This window comes from Budorcas taxicolor, chromosome 18 (genome assembly GCF_023091745.1).
Source record: "Budorcas taxicolor isolate Tak-1 chromosome 18, Takin1.1, whole genome shotgun sequence".
Taxonomy (NCBI): domain Eukaryota; kingdom Metazoa; phylum Chordata; class Mammalia; order Artiodactyla; family Bovidae; genus Budorcas; species Budorcas taxicolor.
Window position 1 is genome coordinate 56170287 of NC_068927.1, and position 10794 is coordinate 56181080.

Below are 10794 nucleotides of genomic sequence, written 5' to 3' on the forward strand. Positions count from 1 at the left end.
GCTGGCCTCTCTGGATCCGAGGGGGAGCCGACAGTGTGATCTCTGAGGTCCCGTGGCGGATGGTGGTGGCCATGGGATTCTCCCTCGGAGAGGAAAGTTGGGGTGAGAGAGTGTAGACAGGGTCAGGACGAGACAGGAGAAGGAAGGGGATAGAGCTGGGGGAGGGGAGGACACCAGGATGTGGGGAGAGCCTGGCAGAAGGAGGGAGAAAAGCAAAGGGGGATGAAGGAGAGGGGAGGGGAGGCAGGACAAAGGAGACATGGAGGAGAGAAGGACAAGGGAAGAGGCAGAAACGACGAAGACATGGAGACAAGCAGGAGGGCTGGAGAGGGTGGGGGAGGGGAGGAGGATGTGAGGATGAAGCAGAGGGAAGGGGGAAAGGAACCCGCAAAAGAAAGGAAGGGGAGAAAAGAAATGGGAGGGCGTTGATCTGGGGATTTCTCTGAGGCCAGGAGTCTTGGATCGCCTTCGCCTACTGGTTGGTCATTCCTGGAAGAGACAGAATAACAGGGGGGCCCTGGGGGTCTGATGGGCTGGGCTGGGGGCTCTCCAGCGGGGGAGGGGAACAGTCTGGACTCTGGCACTTCAAGATTGGAATAAAACAGTACTATTTTGGTTTTTGTGCTGAGTTCTTGGCTTGTTGGGGGTGGGTGGGAGGCCCAGACCCAGAGGACAGTTGAAAAGGTCCAGCATGCCTCCATTTTTTTTTTTTCTATCAACAGGCCCTACAGGGGCTTGATGAAATGTGGGGGCCCAAAATGAGTCCATCTCCATGGCAGCTCAGGCCCCATCCTCCCTTGCCTGGACAGCTTGCCAACATCTGTGGATGCTTTCGTCCAATGACTAGTCCTTGCCAATGATTGGTTTAAGATGGGGCATGTGGCCTGATCCAGGCCAGTGGGTCTCCTTAGGGCAGGAGACTTCTAAAAGTTCTCTCAGTCCTAAGGAGAAGCCCCAGAATGAGATAGTTAGGCCTAGAGCTGCTTACTGCTGCTGCTAAGTCGCTTCAGTTGTGTCCGACTCTGTGCGACACCCTAGACGGCAGCCCACCAGGCTCCGCCACCCCTGGGATTCTCCAGGCAAGAATACTGGAGTGGGTTGCCATTTCCTTCTCCAATGCATGAAAGTGAAAAGTGAAAGTGAAGTTGCTCAGTCGTGTCCAACTCTTAGCGACCCCATGGACTGCAGCCTACCAGGCTCTTCTGTCCATAGGATTTTCCAGGCAAGAGTACTGGAGTGGCGTGCCATCGCCTTTTCCATAGATCTGCTTACAAGCCTCTTAATAAAATGTGAGAATGAAGGATATCATTGACGAAGACAGAGCTAAGAGGGGAAGAAAATCTTGGGAATTCCCTGGTAGTCCAGTGGTTAGGACTCTGCACTCTCACTACCAAGGGCCCGGGTTCAATCCCTGGTCAGGGATCTAAAATCCCGTAAACTGTGTGGCCAAAAGGAAAGAAAGAAAAAAAAAAAAAAAACCTGTATCTGGAGTCTGCCTACTGGGGAGCTTCCTAAGTAGGATAAAGATAAGTTAATACTTAATGGCAGTTGGAGTTGGTTTCTGTTATTGTAGGTGGTGTGGGGGATTCTCCTGCAGAATTATCCTGCAGGTGATAGAAATCTAGGCAGAAGTAGCACAGCACTTCTCAAATTTTATGAATGGATGAATCACTAGTCAGTCTGAAATGGGGCCCAATATTTTCTCATTGTTGTCGTTTAGTCGCTAAGTCGTGTCTGACTCTTTCAACACCCCATGGACTGTAGCTGGCCCAGCTCCTCCTCTGTCTGTTGGATTTCCCAGGCAAGAATACTGGAGTGGGTTGCCATTTCCTTCTCCAGGGGATCTTCCAACCCCGGGAGGCATCTCCTGCACTGGCAGGCAGAATCTTTACCACTGAGCCACCAGGGAAGCCTCCAAGATTGCATAAGCTTCTCCAGTGATGCGGTTGCTGCTGGACTGTGAGTATTAACACTTTGAGTATTAACAAAGGAGCTTGATATAAAAGTGGTCCTGCCATTCACATCACTGGGAAATCAGAGGCTTCAAGTGCAGCTGAATCCGGGAGCTCAAATAATGCCAGGTTTCTCCCCTGTGCTTCTGCCTTTTGTGTATGGGTTCTTTCAAAAGAAGGCTATCTCCTTTGGCTGAGAAAGATAGTGACTTGGAGCCCTAATCTCATATCCTCAGATTTTGATCCCCTTTCCATCAGCATCCCTGTATCAGGTCTCAAAGAAGAAACTGATTGGATGTACCAAGTGTATCAGTATCAGTTACCTATGGTTACGTTAATGCTGTGTAACAACCATGACCATTCAGGTACGACCTAAATCAAATCCCTTATGGTTATACCGTGGAAGTGAGAAATAGATTTAAGGGCCTAGATCTGATAGATAGAGTGCCTGATGAACTATGGAATGAGGTTCATGACATTGTACAGGAGACAAGGATCAAGACCATCCCCATGGAAAAGAAACGCAAAAAAGCAAAATGGCTGTCTGGGGAGGGCTTACAAATAGCTGTGAAAAGAAGAGAAGCGAAAAGCCAAGGAGAAAAGGAAAGATATAAGCATCTGAATGCAGAGTTCCAAAGAATAGCAAGAAGAGATAAGAAAGCCTTCTTCAGCGATCAATGCAAAGAAATAGAGGCAAACAACAGAATGGGAAAGACTAGAGATCTCTTCAAGAAAATTAGAGATACCAAGGGAACATTTCATGCAAAGATGGGCTCAATAAAGGAAATAAATGGTATGGACCTAACAGAAGCAGAAGATATTAAAAAGAGGTGGCAAGAATACACAGAAGAACTGTACAAAAATATCTGCATGACCCGGATAATCACGATGGTGTGATCACTCACCTAGAGCCAGACATCCTGGAATGTGAAGTCAAGTGGACCTTAGAAAGCATCACTATGAACAAAGCTAGTGGAGGTGATGGCATTCCAGTTGAGCTATTTCAAATCGTGAAAGATGATGCTGTGAAAGTGCTGCACTCAATATGCCAGCAAATTTGGAAAACTCAGCAGTGGCCACAGGACTGGAAAAGGTCAGTTTTCATTCCAATTCTAAAGAAAGGCAATGCCAAAGAATGCTCAAACTACCACACAATTGCACTCATCTCACATGCTAGTAAAGTAATGCTCAAAATTCTCCAAGCCAGGCTTCAGCAATACATGAACCGTGAACTTCCTGATGTTCAAGCTGGTTTTAGAAAAGGCAGAGGAACCAGAGATCAAATTGCCAACATCCGCTGGATCATGGAAAAAGCAAGAGAGTTCCAGAAAAACATCTATTTCTGCTTTACTGACCATGCCAAAGCCTTTGTGTGGATCACAATAAACTGTGGAAAATTCTGAGAGAGATGGGAATACCAGACCACCTGACCTGTCTCTTGAGAAACCTGTATGCAGGTCAGGAAGCAACAGTTAGAACTGGACATAGAACAACAGACTGGTTCCAAATAGGAAAAGGAGTATGTCAAGGCTGTATATTGTCACCCTGCTTATTTAACTTATATGCAGAGTACATCATGAGAAAGGCTGGACTGGAAGAAGCACAAGCTGGAATCAAGATTGCCGGGAGAAATATCAATAACCTCAGATATGCAGATGACACCACCCTTATGGCAGAAAGTGAAGAGGAACTCAAAAGCCTCTTGATGAAAGTGAAAGAGGAGAGTGAAAAAGTTGGCTTAAAGCTCAACATTCAGAAAACGAAGATCATGGCATCCGGTCCCATCACTTCATGGGAAATAGATGGGGAAACAGTGGAAACAGTGTCAGACTTTATTTTGGGGGGCTCCAAAATCACTGCAGATGGTGACTGCAGCCATGAAATTAAAAGACACTTACTCCTTGGAAGAAAAGTTATAACCAACTTAGATAGCATATTCAAAAGCAGAGACATTACTTTGCCGACTAAGGTCCGTCTAGTCAAGGCTATGGTTTTTCCTGTGGTCATGTATGGATGTGAGAGTTGGACTGTGAAGAAGGCTGAGCGCTGAAGAATTGATGCTTTTGAACTGTGGTGTTGGAGAAGACTCTTGAGAGTCCCTTGGACTGCAAGGAGATCCAACCAGTCCATTCTGAAGGAGATCAGCCCTGGGATTTCTTTAGAAGGAATGAGGCTAAAGCTGAAACTCCAGTACTTTGGCCACCTCATGCGAAGAGTTGACTCATTGGAAAAGACTCTGATGCTGGGAGGGATTGGGGGCAGGAGGAGAAGGGAACGACCGAGGATGAGATGGCTGGATGGCATCACTGACTCGATAACCATGAGTCTGAGTGAACTCCGGGAGTTGGTGATGGACAGGGAGGCCTGGCGTGCTGCGATTCATGGGGCTGCAAAGAGTCGGACACGACTGAGCGCCTGAACTGAACTGAACAACCATGACACTTCAAAGCTATATAACGACTGGCATTGATGGTTTTTGTCTTTCATTGTGTCTTGTTTATGTGTTGCTCAAACTTGAGCAAGCCTCAGGAAATTGATTACCCAGAGATCTTGTTAAGACATAGACATCACCCTGAATTTCTGATTGAGTAGGTCTGAGGTAGGGCCTGAAAATTTACATGTCTAATGATGCTGATGCACCTGGTTTAAAGAACATGCTTAGAGAATCACTGCTCTGATCAGTCAGCCTGGACATATGCCTATTCCTGTAATAGGACAATGGGGCAGACAGAATGTACAGGATCACAAAGAATGAGGAGTTTGGGGTATTTTTATATTTATTATTTATTTGGCTGTGCTGGGTCTTCATGCAGCATGTGGGATCTAGTTCCCTGACCAGGGATTGAACCCAGGCGCCTTGCATTGGGAGCATGGAGTCTTAGCCACTGGACCACCTGGGAAGTTCCAAAGAGGGAGGGTGGTTCAAGAAAGGAGGCAGGAGGAATTCTGAGCAGGCAAACCCCACCGCAGTCCAGTGCACATCAATGTCCCAAACCTCCCCACTTAACTGTCTTATACTTAGATTCTTGGACGTGGGTTAGGGAGAGTCCTAGGAGGGAAAGAGCTCAGCTGTACTGTAAACTGAAAAAGGGCTAGTAGAAGAGGGTCAGCGTATGAGAAAGGGAGAGATGCGGATAGTGACATCAGGATATTAAACATACAGGAGGAACAGGAGAAGATGAGTCTTTATTCTGGGAGCACTGGGAAGCCATTCAGTTCTTCATGTTGAGGGGATGCTCCCTGGCAGTCCAGTTATTAAGAATCTGCTTTGCAATGCAGGGATGTGGGTTCCATCCCTGTTCGGGGGAACTAAGATCCCACATGCTAAGGAGAAGCTAAGCCCAGACGCCACAACTACTAAACCCAGACAGCACAACTAGAGAGTTGGTGCTCTGCAGTGAAAGATCCCACGTGACACAAGGAAGATCCCTTGTGCAGCAACTAAGACCTGATGCAGCAAAATAAATTAATTTTTTAAAAAGAGATGGGGTGAAATCTTACCCCCCCCCAAAATTTTTTTTTCACACAAGGGCATGGCTTGATGGGGCTCCCCTGGTGGTTCAGACAGTAAAGAATCTGCCTGCAATGCAGAAGATCCAGGTTCGATCCCTGGGTTGGGAAGATCCCCTTGAAGAAGGGAATGGCAATCCACTCCAGTATTCTTGCCTGGAGAATTCCATGGACAGAGGAGCCTGGCAGGCTACAGTCCATGGGGTCGCAAAGAATCGGACACAACTGAGTGAATGATACACACACCCATGGCTCGACTGGATGTCCAGAAATAAAATTACCCCTGGCAGCCTTCTTGTGACAAATGGATCGGATGTGAGTGCAGAGGAAGAAGAGGTTTATGGCCAGCAAACGGGACAGAGCAGAAGTTTCTTCAGAGAACTGGATCTTGAAGGATGCATTTGGCAGGGTAAGAATGGGGAAGTGCATTCTCTGCAGAGGGAACACCGTGTGGAACAGTTTGCCCTTGGGGAAGGCAGGAGAAAACTCTAAAGTTCAGTGACCCTTGCACCTCTACATGCTCTACAGGCCCAGCACAATCCCTTCAGGCCTCTGCTCAAATGTCACCTTCTTCTAAAAGCCATCCCTAAACTGTCCATTTAAAGAGTCATCCCACCCCCTTTCTCTGCTCTATTTTTCGCAAGCACTATCACTTCCTGAAAGTGCACCACACATCTCTACCAGGTCAGCACTGGTCTTGGTTCACATCCCAGCTCCACTCCTTGCCATGAGCCCTTCTGTTGCTTAATCTCTGTTTCTGTAGCTTAATCTCTGTTTGTTACTGATCGGGGATAACGGTACCTCTCTCACAGGGCTTTGTGAAATAGATGAATTAGGGTGTGTACGGATGTTCTCACATAATCTGCATTCCGTCTTCTCCCAAAGCCTCTCAACTACCTACTAACATACCGTTTGCTCTAGCGATTTGCTCTAACAATGTGTTCCTCCTTGTTATTAATAGTCCATCTTTCCCCGTCAAAGCAGAAGCTCCATTTTGTCTCCCACTGTATCGCCAGTGCTTAGAACAGTGTCCAGCGCAAGGTGAGCACCGAACAAGAAAGATGAAAGAATAAAAATGGCAGCCTGGCTTGCAGGGCTAGTGCTTCATCCTGCCTCACTGTTGCTATGGTGACCTTGAGCCTGCCAGACGATTCGCAGCTTCAGTAACTGTTTTTATCCGGCTCACCCATTGGCCACCGGTGTCTCCGCTGTAACAGCCAGAAAACTACAACTCCCGGCAAGCTGAGCGCCTCCAGCCCCTGCCGCTAAGCGTGGGCGCCTGCGCAGTAGAATCTGCAGCCCGGAGTTTTACTAGAGCGGTGCCGGGGGCAGGGCGCTGGGTCGGATGCGAGCAGAAGAATGGGGGGTGGGGTGGGGAGGGGGACGCTCTCTCGGGTCTAAAGGGTCTGGGTCTCAGAACATCTCACCGTGAGGTGGGTGGAGAGACTGCTCCGGTTTCCATAGTGATGAGCCTGGCTAGGTGCGCGGAGGGTTGCTGCCGGAGACTGCGGGTAGAGAGAAAGAGAGAGAGATTGGAGGCCGGCGTTGCCATGGCAACCCTGGGGCAGACGAGGATGGGGGTGAGATGAAGGGATTTAAGGGTTGTCATGGGAGAAAATTGAATAACAGCCCGAGGAACTAACTGAGATGCTCGGAGGAACGGAGAGTGTGATGGGGAATCGGGTGTGAAATTGGGGGCGTTATGAGATACTAAGGGGTGGGGGTGGGAGTGTTTTAGCGAATTCGTATGTAAAAAGAACAGGAACGAGAATAGGGCTGTTTGCGCGGTTGTTACAGGATTCTTATAAAGACGAGTGGAGGCTTGTAGGGAGCACTGGAATGTTTGGGGTTGGGGGGGGGGGGTAGTTACAGGAAGAGTTTGATGTTGAGATGTAATCAGAAGTTGTATGGGCTTCAACCGGTGGCTCAAACGGTGAAGAATCTGCCTGCAGTGCAGGAGGCCCGGGTTGGATCCCCTTCCCGAGTCGGGAAGATCCCCTGGGGAAGAGAATGGCTACCCGCCCCCCGCTCCCCCCAGTATTCTTGCCTGGAGAATTCCATGGACAGAGGAGCATGGCAGGTGACAGTCCATGGGATCACAAGAGTTCGACATGACTGAGCGGGTCCCACTGTACAGCTATGTTGTCCAGTATCCTAGCAGGTACCCGCCTGTGGCTAACTTACAGAGAAATAGAATTAAAAATTCGGTTCTTCAGCCACACTCACTCCATTGCAAATACTGTTTTGGATACTGATGATGTAGAACATTTCCATTATCAAAGAAAGTTCTGTTGACTGGCGCTGATATACAGGGTGAATTGGGATGTTAAAGGCAACTGGAGTTTCCTGACTCCTAACTGTCCGGACATATCTCTTTTATCACTTGCCTCATCTACAGCTGGCTCCATCCCTTTGCAAAAACAGAACCAGCTTAATTCATTGTTTGCCCCTTCCAGTCCCTTTACCTGGATTGCTCATCCAACTCTTTGCCTTTCAGGCCTCCCGGGATAGGATGCCCTGGACAGCCCTATTTAAAGTAGCCACCACCCTCTTCCCACCACCAGCAACTATCCCATCTCCCTGTATTATTTCTTACAGAAAATTTATCAGAATCTTTAAAAAGTATATTGTTCATCATTATCTTTTAATTGCTCATCTTCCCCACTAGGGGGAGGTCTTGTGCTGTTTACCATGAAAAATTCCAGCGCCCAGAAGAGTGCCTGGCACAGAGGGGACACTCCATAAATTTTGTCTATTAAATGAATGGAGGCGATTCAGAATTTGAGAGCTGTGGTATTACAGGGGAGATTAGGAGTGATAGAGTCATAGTAGAGCTGGGGGACATAGAAGAGGAAGTGATACCAGGAATTCAAGTGATAGGGAACTGGGACATAAGTGTTACATTAGAAAACGAATGTGTGCTCCAATTAAAAAGTAAAAGTAAAAAACTTTTAAAAGAAAATGTATGAATAAAGCAAACAAACAAAAAGACACACAAATGTGGGGGTGGTAGAGGAGGACTTGGCGTGTTTTGTGGAACTCATTGCTATTTGCAGGATTATCAAATGCCCAGTGCCTCAGTCTCCTCATCTGTAAAATGGAAATAATAGTAGTATCCATCTGATAAGTTTGAAGAATAACTAAGGAATAATACATGCAATATGTTTGGAAGACTGCCTGTCATCATCAAAATTATTACTGAAGTTAAAGCAGGAGTTAGTATACACAGGGTCCTGCCCCCTTGCCCCACCCGCAAGCTTGGTCTCATGAACCTGGGAAGAACCCTAGGGTTCCAAAAATATGGTTTGAAACCCAGTCTGCTGAAGAAAGCCATTTGAGACTGTGGGCCTGTGTTCTTTGTAGTAAAGGGTGGCAGTAACTCTTCTCTGTGTAGATAGTACAGAACTCTCTTCACAGTTGGCCTTCTTCCCTCATCAAAATCTTCTGCCTGCCGCCATGCCGGTATTTAATTAGCCCTCTACTACATTGTGCTAGGTGGTTTACCTACAAGATCACCCCTAACACTAAAGGAGGTGGCTATTGTGACGGTTTTCCAGCTGGGAAAATTAAATCAGAGAGGTTCCGTGACTTTCCTAAGGACACACAGCAGAGAGGAGGGTAGTTTCCAGTTCAACTTCCGCCCCTGCACTTTCAGTGGCTCTCATTTTAGCAAAGAATGTCTGAATGGAGTCATACACAGCAGGCCACCAATACAGCTGTCACGCATTTGTTGAGGCTCCTTCTATGTGAGCCTCAGTTTCTTCATGTGGAAAATGGGGCTAATAGTAACGCACCAAGGCTGTTCTGAAAAATGAGAATGCTGTGCTTATATTTAGCAGATGTTAAGCACATCAGAAGAAGAAGATTTGGAGAAGGAAATGACAACCCACTCCAGTGTTCTTGCCTGGAGAATCCCAGGGACGGGGGAGCCTGGTGAGCTGCCGTCTATGGGGTCGCACAGAGTCGGACACGACTGAAGCGACTTAGCAGCAGCAGCAAGCACATCAGTAATTGGTTATTACTATATATCTGCCCTCCCCGCTTCTTTTTGAGAGACTGAAGCAGTGGTTTGAAGTTAAGTGGAGATATAGTTAAGTTACAGAGGGAGAGAAAAACCCCTTGTCAACCTCCTGATAAAAACCAGCCACTGTCCCAGAAATGCACTACGCATGCGCATTCGGGTGGGGGATGGGCCGCTGCCTCCATTCCTATTGTGAATGCAGACTCCTGTGAATCCGCAATATACCTGAACCTAAAGGTGAGGCGACGAAGTTTGGGAAGATACGGGTCGAATCTGAAAGGCACTGGGGGAGCCAGAGCTCCACTCAGTCCTAGTTGAAGGGACTCCCTTTATACTTCGCACCCCGCCCCGCTCGGGTAATGGTCTCGCCCGATTCCCGTTCTCTTCCACCCCTCCAGGACATACCAAGTTTCCAGCAGAGGGGTGGGGTAGTAGACAGAGACCATTCAGCAGACGAGACCCTCGTCTCCGAGGTCAAGAAAAAATGGCGGGAGGGGGGAAAGGGGGTCCATACGGAGGAGGAGCGGGGGAGGCCTTCGGGAGACTGTATCAAGGGGGCGGGGCCTGGAAGACCTTTGTCAAAAAAAGCAGGCGGGGCCTCTGGATGGGCGAGTTTATTGGGTGCGAAGGTGGGAGTTGGAGTGGGCGAGTTCATTGTGTGTCCGAATGAGGGGGATGAATGGTTGGGAGAGACCATTGTTTGGAGACATTTGGGCAATGTTTGGAAGTGACCTCTGGGTGTATGAATGGGGAGGGTCAGGGTGAATGGATGCGCAGGTAACAGGTTTGAATTGTGCTTTGAGGGAGTTGAATTCTGACAGAGAACAGAGGCTCTGAGATGTAGGTGAACAACAGGTGCAAACGCCCCATTGACGGAAGAGTCAAGGACCTACTTGCAGAAGGAGGGTCTGCCTGTTGGAATGTAAGGTCCGCGGGCAAACATATCGAGAGTGATGCTGGAGAGGATGCAGGGGACGTATCAGAGGGGCCTGGACCGCCAGGCTGAGGGGCCTGACGCCGTCCCGCGGTACTGCGGAGCCATTGGGCGGGTTGTGAGCCGGAGAGGGGCAACATCAGCTCTGGGTGTAGAAAGACCTGCCTGGGGCCGTGTGTGAGATGGACTGGAGAGGAGAGACTGGAGGCAGGGAGGCCCGGGAGGAGGCTGGGCGAGGCCACCGGTTTCAGGGCTGGGGCGAGGGAGAGATACAGTGTGTAGTTGGTGGCAGAGGCCATGGGAATGTCTGCCATTGCTCCGAGGAGGGTCTTGGAGAGAGACGGCCTTCCTTGCCCGCCCCCCTCCCCAGGGTAGAT

General features: G+C 48.6%; 1 non-coding gene across 1 annotated transcript; it reads left to right on the top strand.

Annotated features, from left to right (window-relative positions):
- The first annotated feature begins 1350 nt into the window (after window positions 1-1350).
- TRNAE-CUC (transfer RNA glutamic acid (anticodon CUC)) lies at window positions 1351-1423 on the top strand. Its single transcript has one exon. It is a non-coding gene; the product is annotated as a tRNA-Glu (tRNA).
- Window positions 1424-10794: the final 9371 nt, after the last annotated feature.